We start from the raw sequence: 15,666 nt of genomic DNA, 5'->3' as shown, positions 1-15,666 counted from the left end.
GTGTTGTCTTTGTGATGTGTGACTGAGTGAGGTGCACATTCAAAGTAATCATTTGATGTATCAAGTGTATGTATGTATATATGTATATATGTATATATATATATATATATATATATATATATATATATATATATATATATATATATATATATATATATATATATATAAATATCTCCACACACAAAGGTTTTCCCTTGAAAGAGAGCCACACTGGTAGGTAGGTACAAATGCTGTTTTTTATTCGTGAAGCTGCAGCAAAGTCAGTAAACAATCGCCAAAGTTCATGACTGCCTGACGCGTTTCATGCTGGCAAAAGCATTTCTTCAGAGGCATAGAGTCAATTACCTGCGTGTAGCATCAGCATACTTTTAACTTGGTTCCACACGCCCCAGTGGGCGTCGGCTCCGCAGAGCCTGATGGTCCTTGTAGTCATAAGTGTTCCTCAAGTGAGTTGCTAACACGCGGTAAAAAAGTGACGACAATAATTTCCAAAGTGGGGTTGGTGAAAAGTTCAGCTCAAACTATGATGCATGGTATTTCTTCATGAAAAACGACCACTCTACCATGGTGTCGCCAGTCAGGTGACGGCAGCATCATCCGCATGCAGTGCGGTAGGGCTTCTCCTACGACCGGGACCGGCTCTCTTTCAAGGGAAAACCTTTGTGTGTGGATGTTTATACGGCTGGTCCCGGTCGTAGGAGAAGCCCTACCGCACTGCATGCGGATGATGCTGCCGTCACCTGACTTGCGACACCATGGTAGAGTGGTCGTTTTTCATGAAGAAATACCATGCATCATAGTTTTAGCTGAACTTTCACCAACCCCACTTTGGAAATTATTGTCGTCACTTTTTTACCGCGTGTTAGCAACTCACTTGAGGAACACTTATGACTACAAGGACCATCAGGCTCTGCGGAGCCGACGCCCACTGGGGCGTGTGGAACCAAGTTAAAAGTATGCTGATGCTACACGCAGGTAATTGACTCTATGCCTCTGAAGAAATGCTTTTGCCAGCATGAAACGCGTCAGGCAGTCATGAACTTTGGCGATTGTTTACTGACTTTGCTGCAGCTTCACGAATAAAAAACAGCATTTGTACCTACCTACCAGTGTGGCTCTCTTTCAAGGGAAAACCTTTGTGTGTGGATGTTTATACGGCTGGTCCCGGTCGTAGGAGAAGCCCTACCGCACTGCATGCGGATGATGCTGCCGTCACCTGACTGGCGACACCATGGTAGAGTGGTCGTTTTTCATGAAGAAATACCATGCATCATAGTTTGAGCTGAACTTTCACCAACCCCACTTCGGAAATTATTGTCGTCACTTTTTTACCGCGTGTTAGCAACTCACTTGAGGAACACTTATGACTACAAGGACCATCAGGCTCTGCGGAGCCGACGCCCACTGGGGCGTGTGGAACCAAGTTAAAAGTATGCTGATGCTACACGCAGGTAATTGACTCTATGCCTCTGAAGAAATGCTTTTGCCAGCATGAAACGCGTCAGGCAGTCATGAACTTTGGCGATTGTTTACTGACTTTGCTGCAGCTTCACGAATAAAAAACAGCATTTGTACCTACCTACCAGTGTGGCTCTCTTTCAAGGGAAAACCTTTGTGTGTGGATATATATATATCTATGCTTATTTATTCATGGTATTATTCATGCATTTAAGTGTTGCATTTATTGGCAGTGCATCCATTGGGGTGCTGGAGAGTTTCCCCACTAATGCCACATGTCCCCAACATCGTTGTTTACAAGTTGCTGGAACTTCAAAATGAAATCGTTCTTAACTCATGAATTCCTACCGGTGGCGGCGGGTCACCGAGCCACGCCTGAGTTAATCAGGACACTAAGGGGGTGGGGCTGCGGCAGCATCAGGGTTTGACTGACAGTCAGAGTCAGTAAAGCACAGCAGCATGCACATGTCTGTCTGTCAGTTGCTTGCATATCCATATGCTTTCTTACATGCTTCTCCGGGCTCTTCTTCTCCAATCCCCCTATTTCAGTCAGTCATATCTAATGTTCTGATTTCGCAGTTGGTGGGCCCTTCCTGCACAAGCCGCCATCATCCACAGAGCTTCACACTAGCTAGTATTGCAGGCTGATGTCTCCCAGGGGATTGCCGCCATGCAAAGTCAGGAATACACAGAAGCACTGTCCTCGTGTGTACACTTAGGTCTGCTCGTTTACCATTCTGCCAGTGAACATTGTGTCCTCATTACGGCCCCCTCTCTGCACCTTCAGTATTAATTCTGGACTGGTGAGTAATTAGTTTGAATTTCTTCCCGCTCTCCCTGGTTGGAGCCAAAGGATAATAAATGCCCATTCATGGCGGGAGACGTGCCTGTGTGCTGTGTGTGCGCGTGTGTTATGTGTGTTGTATCTGCCTCCATGTGTGTGTTTGTTGTGTGTGTGCACTTGTGCGTTGTGTTTGTGTGTGCGTGTGTGTGTCCTGAATGGTGGTACCTCTTGACTCTCCCAGGCAGGCACCGCACGTGCAAACAGGGCAGCACAGCCATTGCTCTTTAGACTCAGACTGCTGCGCCACTATTTTTGGTTCCCAGTGCGGCTGGTTACGCAGTGTTTAGTGTGGGAACCAAATCCAGGCTCTAGTTGCACCATAGTGCAGTGGGTTCATTGTGTGGTAAATGCTATAGTTTTCTGGTCTGTATTGTGTGGTAATGTTGTGCACTGTGCTTTTTATACCAGTATTGTGTTTGCTGCACAGTTCTGAGGCTTGCTGGACAGTGCTGTCCTTTGCTACTCTATACTTTGTGGTGTTTTACTATACTGCGCACTATTGAGGTATACAGCAATGACCAGCAGTCTGTGCTTTGCTGTACAGTGTTACACCAATCAGCGGCAGCTCTTCCACGGTTGAGCTCACAGACTGCTGCACCAGTGCTTGCAAACCATATCCAGCGCTACTTTGCGGAGTTTGTCAGTGAAGCAGTACTTTTGTTTTCTTGTCTTTTTTTTTAACAGCATTGTTTTCCCAAGTGGGGAAGTGCACCAATCCTGGGGTACTGCAATAACTGATTGATGGGTGGATTGGTAATCATGTTCTTCCTGCTTACATTTCACATGCTTTACTTTGCTTTTCCCAGAATGCTGGTACTTTTTATTTAGGCACAATCTTGCTTGCTTGTCTAGTGCGTAATTTGAACGGAGTTGCAAGTATTTTATGGTTCTAAAAGCCCTCGCTACCACTGGCCACTGGTAATTTTCAGAAACAGTAAAAATGTCTTGATAACGTTGATGATTAATGTTTTTCCTAGAGAGAGAGATCAAAGTTTTGTCTAGTGGAAGTTTTGACTCATGTAAAGGTAGCACGGAAGGTTAATGTGCCTCCTGCAAAGAACATGTACCTGATGCAGATCACAAAATGCACATGATGTAAATAGGTCAGTGAGTCTCCAAGTCTGTTATAAAGCTCTGTGGTTATACTGAATAAGCAGCTACCTATGTTATATGACATCTCTTTATTAATGTAATTACTCCACTTTCACAATTGCTTTACTAACCTTCTTGCTTTCTCAAATTTGCTTGAAAATGCACCATTTGTCCACTCTATTTTTCAAAATTTTCACGGGAAAGAATCTCCCTGAACCCCCCTTAGGTTGTTCGGGCTCACTCGCTACGGTGCAGTTTGAAAATCATTTTACGCCTCACCACTTTCAAATGTCACCAGCCGCCACTGGTTGCATTTACCAAGTGTGTTATTATTACTTGCATATATATCTCTATGTGTATTTGAATTTTGTGCATTTGGCATCTGGGAAAGCCTTTCTGTTAGAGAACGTTGTGTAAAATAAAACCCCAAGCCTTATTCTAAAAAGAGTCTTTGCATTTTGTAAAATAAAACCCTTTTCTAAAGATGTTAGTTGTGTTTCATGTCTCCTGCTTCGCCGAGTGTTGAGCCACCGTGGGGGAGATTCTGTACTCTCTGAAAGGCGAAGCTAGACAAACAGCAATGTTAAGTCCAACTTTACCAGTAAAGAGGATTTATCATTACCAGGCCAAATATATAAAACATGATGCAGCTACTCCTTTCTAATTAGGAATTACAGTTTAAAAGTGTATTAAGGAATTAGGCCTCACAGTGGTGAAAAACAATGTTGGGTGTTGGTCAATGCTAGGACATGCAAATAATACCAGTACATGTCATACCTCTTACTTAATCCAATATACGGCGTGTGGAATTCGCACTCGAGTGGGTTTATTTGAAGAATAGTTTCTTTGCTTTTCTGTGGTGCTATAGAGGTGAACCCGCCTGAGCTCCGGGTATGAATGAATGATGGGTGCGCTATTTCCCTTGGGAGTAACGTCTCCTCAATGCACTCTGGTTGATTTCAATAAAAGTTCAATCAAAGTTCATTTCTTTATGCTGTAGAATTGTTGCTTTTATTTCATATCATTTTTACATTTTTCATATTATTGTCATCATAATATGGGTTCATCATGTGATATTTATCCTTTATGCCCAATGTATTTCGGGCCTCTGCCCTTCATCAGGGGAATTGGTTTCTGAAGGCAAAACAAGTAAAGCCGGGTTTCAATATATCTGATATTTACAACGTGTGATAAGCAAGATTATAACCTTGTTTTAAATACATCATTTTGCTGCATGCAATGCCGATCTTGGGCAGTGAATGTGCGGATATTCTCAAAAAGGACTGAACATTGCTTTCAGTTGGGATACATGCTGGTACATGTGTAAAAACTAAGAGATGGTGCTCTGGGAAAACAGTGCCTTATGTATAGCGTGACTATAAACTTGAGTACGTGCAGGTCTGTTGTGAGAACAAGATATTAGTGCACTGTAAACAGCGGTCTAGACAAGAATATGTGTGGCTAGAGCCCCATGACTTTAGTCCAGAGTGAACCTAACGTGCCGACCAATGTACATGCATTTCAAAAAAAGGTTCGTCAGCCTAATTCAAAAAGGTCTAACCTGTGTCATCTATTCGAAGTTCTTCGAAGTCGAATTACCTGCGAAAATACATGAAGCGTGAGAAGCGCTCAACAGAAAAATGGAGCATTTTGAAAATAACATGTGTTCGCCGCGCCGGTGAAATGCTTACCTCCAAGATAAATCAGAGAACTCCTCTTTTGGTGTTTACGGCTCCACAAAGCAGCCGCGGTAGCGGGTTGTGTGGCGTCCTGAGTTGACGCTGGTTAATAAATGTATGCTATGTTGTGATAGGTCGGATGTCTATCATGTGACCCTGCGGTGCGTTAGCGGTTAGCGGATAGGCTGGTGGGACCCGTGGGATTTGTTGCTCCGGAATGAAACTGTATTAAGTGCTTGACGAGCACAGAGGAAAAAATTGCGTAAAAGTGATTAGATGAATCGGTGGCACGGTGTTGAACGCGCGTGGGAAAGTGTAAAGGTGGATAAAGCAACGGGATGAGGTGTTATGTGATGCAACGTTCAGTGGATACATTAAAAAAACGTGAAATTAACGTGTAACGACTGGATTCCGATCATTCATGAGAGTTGAAATGTATAACATAATACACACAAATGTCATTATCAGTACATGAGGTGGCCGAGAATCTAGTATAAGAATGGCTGTGGTTACAAGTGACAACTGAATTCTAATCGTTCATTGAGTCCTTTTGGCTGGGCCGATGACAAGCGGTGAATCCAAAATAGTTCTCTTCTTAATAAGTGTTGATCATTGTCTCGCCCACGTAACACTGGTACTTGTTGCAGTATGCAAAATCGTAGTTGACTGGCATTATGTTGGAGTTCATTATAGTGTGATGCCACTGTGGATTTAGACAATTTCAGTCTAATGTAGCTTTTGTGTTCAATTATACGCGTTTTGACTTTTCTAGTAGTTTTGCCCACGTATACTAACCCACATGGGCATTTTAGCATGTAAATGAGATTTGTCCTGTCGCAGGTTCCAGTTACATTTAATTTGATATGTTTGCCTGTCAATGGATGTGTAATGGTGTTACTTTTAATGATGGCGTTACAATTGCCACAATTTTGGTACGGAAGAGTTCCTTTGTATTCCATTGTGGATTCAATTTTCCGTGAGTTCAATAGTTCTTTAATGTTTTTGGTGCGTTCATAGGCAAATCTGGGATTGTGTATAAATATGCCTTTGAAATCTTCTTCTAGAACTAGTAGCGGCCAGTGTTTGAGAATGATTTTTTTGATTTGTTGACTTGTGGTGGAATACTTTGACACAAACACTGCTCTAGGTTCATCATTGCTGTGTGTTGTGGATAACAGTTGAGCTCTGTTTAACCCTTGTGCTCTCTTAACCGCCTCTTCCAATAGGGGTTCTGGATATCCTCTTTCTTTGAATTTTGTGATGGTAAGGTCCTTTTGTTGTTCGTAGGTGGTCTGTGATGATGCAATGCGTTTCATCCGTACTAACTGTGAGAATGGAAGATGTTTATTCAAGGATGGTTGGTGGAAACTGTGAAAATGGAGAAGGTTGTTTCTGTCTGTAGGTTTTTGGTATGTACTGGTTTGTAGTATGCCATTCTTATGGGTGATCATGACATCAAGAAAAGATACCTGAGTTTCACTGATATTGTATGTGAATTGGATTCGATTATTGACTTTGTTGAGAGTCTCGATGGCTTGTTTCAGGGAGGTAGCTGATCCCCGCCACAGGATAAAGATGTCGTCAATATACCGTTTGTATAAGATGAGATTTTCGGTCCATTCTGTGTTCGTGAGTATATGGTCTGTTTCGAAATGATCCATGAAAATATTTGCATACGGTGGGGCTGCACAATTTCCCATCGAGGTGCCAGAGCATTGTACAAAAAAATCATTATCCCATTGAAAATAACTGTGAAATAAAGAAAAATGCATCAGTTCCATTAATAGCAATTTCAGTTTTTCTTCTTTGTCGCTATGCATCAAGGCTCTTTCAATGGCACTTAGCCCCAAATTATGGGGAATTGAGGTGTAAAGTGCTTTCACATCGATGGTACTCATGATCATGTTGGTGGTGAATGATGGTTTGTGTTCCTCCAAAAGGTTCAAGAAATGTGTTGTGTCTTTGATATGCGTGGGTATCTTCTGTACAAGTGATTGCAAATGTTTATCGATAAATTTGCCCACTGGTTCATGGATGGAATTAATCGTAGACACGATAGGACGGAATGGTGGGATGGTTGAATGTTTGTGGATTTTCGGGATCATGTATCTGTCAGGACTGATGGGTTGCTTTTGATTAGAAATTATTTTTCCTTCGAAGATATAACGCCTGTGTCTATTGCTGTGTCAATGATTTGATTCAATACTTTGATAAACTCGTTGGTGGGGTCAACTTCCATTCTCATGTAAATTTCTTTGTCATGAACATGATCATTTACATTTTGTTTGTAAAAGTCAGTATCCATTATGATTAAGGGGCTGCTTTTGTCTGCCTGTCTTATGGTGATTTCCTGGTTGTTAGCAAGAGTTGGTAACGCCTGTCGCTCTTTCTGAGTTAGGTTTGTAGTTTTAGTTCTAGGGGGTTTAAAGAGTTGAATGATGTCTTTATTGACCACTTTTTCGAATGCATCTATCACTTTGTGACTGATTGGTGGTTGGTATCTGCTTGGGTTCCTCAAACCCATTAGTACATCAGGTTTGGATGGTGTTTCCTGGTCGGGAGTACTTATGACGTTGGAAAAGAAATGCTTTAAGCGTAGACTCCTTACAAATTTGTATGTACTGATTTGAGTCTCCAATATGTTTGAGTGATACGTTGGGACAAATGAGGTACCTTTTTGTAGGGTTTTCATTTGGAAGTTTGTGATATTCTGTTTGGATATGTTAATGACTAAGGTTTTTGACTCCGTGTGTTCTTCGCCACTGACTCTGCGGTGGATCCTGTTTTTGCTCTGGCTCCTGCTCCTCCGGGTTCTTCTGGTCGTCCATGGCAGCTTTCTAAAAAAGAAGTGGTTGATGTCGATGTTTGTTGTCTTTGATTATCAGATGTTGCGGGGTCTTCTCTGTCTTGTCTTTCTTTCCTTTGATGTTGTGTAGTTTTTCTATGTGTTTGGGAGTCGTCCGATGAGGTTTATAATCTTGCTTATCACACGTTGTAAATATCAGATATATTGAAACCCGGCTTTACTTGTTTTGCCTTCAGAAACCAAGTCCCTGATGAAGGGCAGAGGCCCGAAATGCATTGGGCATAAAGGATAAATATCACATGATGAACCCATATTATGATGCAATAATATGAAAAATGTAAAAATGATATGAAATAAAAGCAACAATTCTACAGCATAAAGAAATGAACTTTGATTGAACTTTTATTGAAATCAACCAGAGTGCATTGAGGAGACGTTACTCCCAAGGGAAATAGCGCACCCATCATACCTCTTACTTACACATCACCCTGCCCTGTGAGCTACCTCGGGCCTACTTTAGGGGTGACATATGTTTAATGAAAGGGGAGTTTAAGGCTTGGTAAGTAGTTTTAAATTCAAAGTCGAAGTGCCAGTAAACTGTAGGTGCAGGCCTAAGACAGGTTTGAAAACTACTTGTGTGGGTGGCGCAATCAGTGCTGCAGGCTGCCTGTAGCATGTAAGTTACATACGTGGGTATATGGCCTATCACTTTACAAGGGACTTACAAGTAAACTAAATATGCCAATTGTGTTTACAACAATGTTACCATGTTTAGGGGAGAAGCACATGCACTTTAGCACTGGTCAGCAGTGGTAAAATGCTCACAGTCCTAAGGCCAACAAAAAGAATCAGCAAAAAGAGGTAAGCAGGAAAAGAGTTTGGGGAAGTCCACCCTGAGGATGGCAGGTCTAATGACACCCATAACAGCTTTTTACCATGTCTTTCTAATTGCTGTCTCAGCTTCATCCATGTTATTAGGGCCTTGTTTGATAGATCTACAAAAGTCAGCAGCAAACCAATACTGTCCCTGTTGCAAATCTACAAGCTCAAATGCCTACTGGGGCTTACCTATGGGGCTGAAATATGGGGATTCCAAGATTGTACATTGCTTTAGAGGAAAGGCGCTTGCAATGCTTAAGCTCAGGTTGTTCTGAGCATTTTTTGTGTGAAGAACTGGGATAATGTGTCCGACTTGGTGGGTTTTTGCCCCACTTCTTCTTTGGGTCTCTATATGGAGCAACCAGAAAGCAGCCTTTGATCAAGCAGTTATTGATGACTGTCTGGCATGTGACAGTGGGCTCGGGACCCCATGGCTCAACTACATCAAGTAATTAGCAGAAGCCCTGGGTAGGACAAAACTGTACACCATGCCGCATGCCATCCACGAAGGAGAACTAGGGAAGATCAAGGAGCTTTATTTGAGCAGGGAGGAAACCAATAGAGAGGGTAGGGAGATCATGAAGTCCAATGGGAAAGAGCTGGTTTGTAGTCAAACCGTTAAAGGTGTCTAGCCATACCTGATGCAGGTACATAATGTGTCGGACAGTGCAATCCTGATGACATTTTATCCTGGGGATCATAAAATGTTACCTATTCTTCCCTATTGGTCAGTTTGACTCTAAGTCTAGCTTACTTTGCCCTTGCGATGAATCTTCTCAATAAACCCTGGATCATTTTTTATTCTTCTGTAGTTTTTATTAAATGCCCATATGCAAATTCTTAGTCCCGATCCTTAAAAACCAGGTTTTTTCTCAGTATAAGTCAGTACTTTATTTCCGCCGCATGCTCCCGGATCATGAGTTTGCTATTCTGTGAGAGCTTTCTTAAAAAGTGATCTTCGCAGGTGTAAATCCTGTTTTTTCCAGATCTTTTTTAAGGCTGATCCCCTATTTTTCTATTGGGCACATACATTGCATTCAAGCTCCTAATCTGTTATTAGTTAAATAGTTTAATGCTTTATGACAATTATTTATTGTTTTTTAGCATGGTTTTATACCTGTTCTTTTATGACTATATATTTATAATCAAATAAAGAAATGAATCAGTCCGTGTACAAAATCAGATCTACAAAACCATTCAGATGTTATTCCAACAGGAATTATCTGGTTTTGCAAAGCAAAGCTGTGACGGACAGTCCTGCTGCTTCAATGCAGTGCTGACACACAAAACTTTGTGGCCAGATGACATAAGCAGAGCATCAGAAGTACTAATTTGAAATGTGGACTCGGCTGATTAGTCTCTTAAGTAGATGGAGAGCTAAAACAAAATAGTTTTTACCACTTTAGACAGTGCCAGTTGATTTTCAGCACTTGACCTTTAAAGGAATGTGCTGCTTTTGGCTTTAAAACATAACCGCATTTTATGACATTTATTATGTAACTACAGAACACAACACGCCTCAAAAACATAACACCGTACAATAATCTAACACAAAGTAAAATAGCACAAGAAAAACATAACCGGGTTAAAAACAATTAAAACCGACACACAACACAATGCAATAACGGAACATAAAATGCAACAGCACACACCAGAACATAACACATCACAGCCACAAGAAAATGTTACACAATATAATTAAATACACTCCCACTACAGAGTAAAATAACTTTCAATATATCACAACACCGCAGTGGAATGTCACAAAGAAGCACAGTAACAATGAAACTACAAAATAACGGCACAATAAATACACCAGTACAATACACCACAACACAGTAGTAAATTTTTACAACAATAAAACAATCCACCCAGCAACACATAGCAGAACAAAAAGAGAAAAAAACAACACAATCTAACACAATAGAACTGCAAACGTGTGCTACCGTGATGTTTTGTACTGGTGTTTTTGTATTGGTCAGCTGTTTTGTATCCGTGGTGTTTTGGTGATATGTTTTATTGTGTTGCTGTTTTTTCTACTTGTTGCTGTGTAATTGTTTTATATTGTGTTTTTATTCTGTGCTCTATTCCTGCTATTGTTGAATGGTGTCTGTTATTGGGAATATGGTGTTGTTATTATGATGCTGGTATGCCGAAACACAATTTGCCTTCTTAAATATACATCCATATTCTTGTCACACATTACCACCGCCACAAATCTGCTTTCATAACACAGCATTAAAAGATGCTTGTCCCAAGCACTGAATTACCTTACCACCAATTACATTTAATAGAGCTAGCCAAAAATGTTTGTGATCTGGTTCACAGAACTTGGGTGTAGTGCCAGCTACAGGAGGGTGAGATTCGGAGGGTAAGATTCATTTCAGACTTTCAGAATAGCTATGTAAAATACTTTTGCATACAATGAATCAATATGAAACTTATTTACATAATCCATAGTTATCCTGTAAACCTGCTATGTATCCGGCCCATGTGGATTTATAAAAATTTCAAGCCAAAAAGGAGGGATTGAGGCTACTATGCCTGCACTGGTAATACAGTCCCTAGAGTATGTATATGTACGGGTGCAAAAGGTCTGGGATACAATCCCCTAAATCCCAAAGTTAGAAAACAAAGATTGTTTTACAAATCACATTTACAAAAGGTGACCCTGCACACCTCAAAAATAGTAAGCAACACAGTTTAAATGCTATTTATGCATATGATCATAATCACTACATTAGTTCTCCCAAGAATTTCCAAAGTCAAGTTTCTTCTGTAAGCAGATTCTTTTATTCAAAGTTGATGTTTAAAACCAATAGCCAACGCGTTTCGTCCATGGCCGGACTTCTTCAGGGCTTTTTATCGAACTTTCTATTTGGTACTGCTTCACATTGGTCTTCACACTTGAAATTCAAACATCGGCGTCTCGTATTACGTGCGGTCGTCTGGTATGTCATACCAGACGACCGCACGTAATACGAGACGCCGAAATTCCACTAATGGCTGACAAATTGCCATTCATTATTTGAACGATTGAAAACTTGGTGTATCTTTCATATAATATCTCCTTATTTATTGAAGATGTTTGAATTTCAAGTGTGAAGACCAATGTGAAGCAGTACCAAATAGAAAGTTCGATAAAAAGCCCTGAAGAAGTCCGGCCACGGACGAAACGCGTTGGCTATTGGTTTTAAACATCAACTTTGAATAAAAGAATCTGCTTACAGAAGAAACTTGACTTTGGAAATTCTTGGGAGAACTAATGTAGTGATTATGATCATATGCATAAATAGCATTTAAACTGTGTTGCTTACTATTTTTGAGGTGTGCAGGGTCACCTTTTGTCCATGTGGATTTATACCTGGCACTCATGAATAAAGGTTATAATCTTGATGTTTAGCTGCTCATTAGAAAGAGGCAATATACAACTAGAAAATGTACAGCTTCATTTTTCAGAGTTTGCAGTCCTGATTAACACTTGTAAACTGTGGAGGAGTGTGGGCCACATAACGAGCGAAGTCTATGTTCTCACATTTGCATCCCTACTATTCATGTCTACTGATCTAATATGAATTGCTCTCCAGGAGCCACCTGAGAAAAGACGGTTGGGTGGGGGGGAGCTTGGTTTTGTCACTAGGTATCGCTTCACTTCAGCCATGTGGTCAGGGAGAGCACTGGCATGTACAGTGTTTAAAGGGTCATTGCTGTCGAGTTCCTTAGCCCTCTTAGTTTGGGGTATAATTGAGTACTTATGGAGTTAAGGGACTGCATGCTTCAGGGGATATTTCTGTTCTCTAACAGCACAGTGCATCATCACAAATGCGTAAGGAACTGGTATGTGTGTAAGGCAGAATTCTCAATGCATCCTTTGATGAGCATGCAGTTGGTTATAACAAAATGTACACCTGTAATGTGTTTTTTACATGAGCAAATGTATGAACTTCCATTCAAGCAAAATGCAACCTTTTGCCTATTTGTGCTTGAGCAGATTGGGAGAATGAGTTTCTGAACCTCAACACTGTCACCTGGTTATTTTATTTATGGCTTTCACTTAAAAAGGTACACTGGATTAATTATACCATTTTGACGGTTCAAGGTTTGATCTGTTCTGGTCTTCTCGCCCTGCTAGGTTGCACCATGTCCTGGGACACAGAGCCATATGTGATGGATATCTTTATTTTCCGCTCCATTGTTGCTGTTGCTGCCATCTTCTACATCTACAAGTATGTCATAGTTATCTCTTCAGTGGTTTCTTGGATGAAAAGACATATTTGTGACTCACTACAATTGAAAATAATACTGTATCCACCACTAAGCCATTGCTGTAGAGTTCATTGTGGAAAAATCAGCTCAAGTAATGGGCCTCATGCGTAAAGAGGCGTGCTCGCTCTTGCCCTTGTTTTTCATAGGAAAGATTAGTCAAAGCCCCTGGACAGAACTGTGTGGGTGAATTCACTGGCTGTATTAGCACCATATACTGTATATTACAAGCTGTATACCTTCATACACTAACTATACTTGGTTGGTATTTATAGGCTGGGATCAAAGAGATTGTTGACCATCACTGGTTAAACTTTGTTACACTGGAAGGACTTGTTTGGAATTCTGCAGTGGAATAGCTGGGGGGCTGCACATTACATCAGAGAGAGTTAGATGATGGAGGATAATACTTCAATTGGACTTATTCGTAAACAATGTATTTGTAATTTATTTTGAGCCCTCCGAAAACAATTACATCTCCCAACAATTTCACAGTACTGCAGGGACACACCAGTGATGCACGTTCAATTTAACTTCAGTCATTAGAAACATCAGTTTACATACTCATAGGAAACACTGTTCACCACTATCAACATTCTTTCGCCCTCATACTCCGAACTGTCTACTACTTTAGACTTTACCACCCTCTCCCTACTTGTTGAGCATCACAGACATACAACATCAATGGCTTGTATCTTCCATCGCCAACCACCCTATCTCCAGTGCCTGGCAATTCAGGTTCTCCACATCATACTCATTTACCATGGGCTTGCCTCAAACCTCCACTCAAGGACCCCTCTTTTTCTCACTAAACGCTTTTTCTCTCTAAAACACCAGCTCCTCATTTGGCAGCCTGTACTACCTCCACCCTCACAACACCCAAATCGTTTCTCCGTTTCTTCTCTTCAAACCCTCCTTCAGACCTGCATTTCTGTCTTTCAGTCAAACATCAATGGATGTCTCTGTGGTCCTTCATAGTAAACTCTTCTAAAACTGACATGCTACGTTTATGCTCTTCTTCACCACCCGTTTTTCTGCTTCAATTCATTGTGACCCTGATGCTCTTAACTCTGCCTCCACTTCTAGAAACCTGGAGGTTCATTTCAGCCAGTCTATGAAAATGGACTCATTCACAGCCATATCAGACACTGCAGTCCTGTATCAAATGGTTACCATATGCAGAAGCCATTCCTATACTTTACTCAACATATCCGCAACACTTAAACTAACTCGAATTACACATTTGCTTAGTGGACCAACCTAATATTCGTTTGCACAAGAACCATACACATTCTAACTTGTTATGCAGCCACCTCATCATACAGTCACAAATATGTAGAAGACTGTAACCAAGACTGAAAACCAACACTAGTGCCCCAGGGTGTTCCTCAGGGCTCAATTCTTTCCCCATCCCTTTTTAATCTCTTCATGGAGCCCTTGACTGTTATTCTGAACCAAGCAGTGGTCAAAAATTACATATATGCCGATGATACTCAACTGTACTACAATATTAAATCACTGAATGACACCACACATCTGACCGAAATACTAATCAAGATACAAACCTGGCTTAACAACAACCACTTAAAGTTGAACCCCAACAAAACTGAACTACTACTTTTGTCACCGAAAACAACCGTCTACAAGACTGTCTCACTAAACTTGTCACCCTAAACTCTTCTCTTACACTGTTCACTTCATTAAAGTCCTTGGGCATCACTCTGGACAAAAACTTATCTTTGAAGGACCACATCAACAACTCTGCCAAAGTAGCACTGTACACTCTTAAACACCTCAAGAAAATCCAACCTTTCATTCCGTCCAATGATTTTAAGTTGGTAGCGCAGTCTCTTGTCCTCTCAAAATTGGATTATGGCAACGCCATCCTCACAGGAACTCCGAAATCCCACCTTTCCCCCCTTACAACTGTTGTCAACACAGCTGCATGGCTAATAATAGGTGTTAAACGATTTGAGCACATCTCACTGGCCCTCAAGAGCCTCAATTGGCTTCTCATTGAAGGACGATGTATCTACAAAACTGCTTGCATTGCACATAAAGCCCTGCACTCTCACAACCCAATATACCTTGGTTCCAAACTTTCCAAAGCAGGAAGAACTAGGGCTCTGAGAAGCTCCAATGCACTTCTTCTCATTCCAAATTGAAAAAGAAATCTTCACATACTCGCTAGTTCTCTGGAAATCCTCCCAGGATCTGGAATACACTCCCTTGAGATTTCCACTGCAACCTACCCTTTTCCTGCTTTAAACAGGACGTTATATACCTACTGCTAAACAAATTCCTTATATCCCAAACAATCTGAGTTATGTTCCCAAAGATCACTCCCAATCCTTCCTGAACTTTTAAGGATGTCCTTTGATTGCAGTATCTTCTTATATTTCATTCTCACCACTATCTTGTGATTCTCTAATTGTACTCATATTGTATTTACCTTGACTGCACAAAGTTTTTCTTGATCTGTATGTCAAATCAAATCAAATCAAAAATATCTTTATTTAGATATAAACATATATCTTTAAAAGAAATTACAAAGTTCACATTGTATAGCAACTGTTAAAAACAAGAAGAAAACATGTGACAGTTAATAGGCAGCAGTATAAAAGAGGAGGTCGTCCGCTCTTAGG

Source organism: Lissotriton helveticus, chromosome 7 (genome assembly GCF_964261635.1).
Source record: "Lissotriton helveticus chromosome 7, aLisHel1.1, whole genome shotgun sequence".
Lineage (NCBI taxonomy): Eukaryota > Metazoa > Chordata > Amphibia > Caudata > Salamandridae > Lissotriton > Lissotriton helveticus.
Note: the sequence above shows the minus strand (reverse complement) of the source record.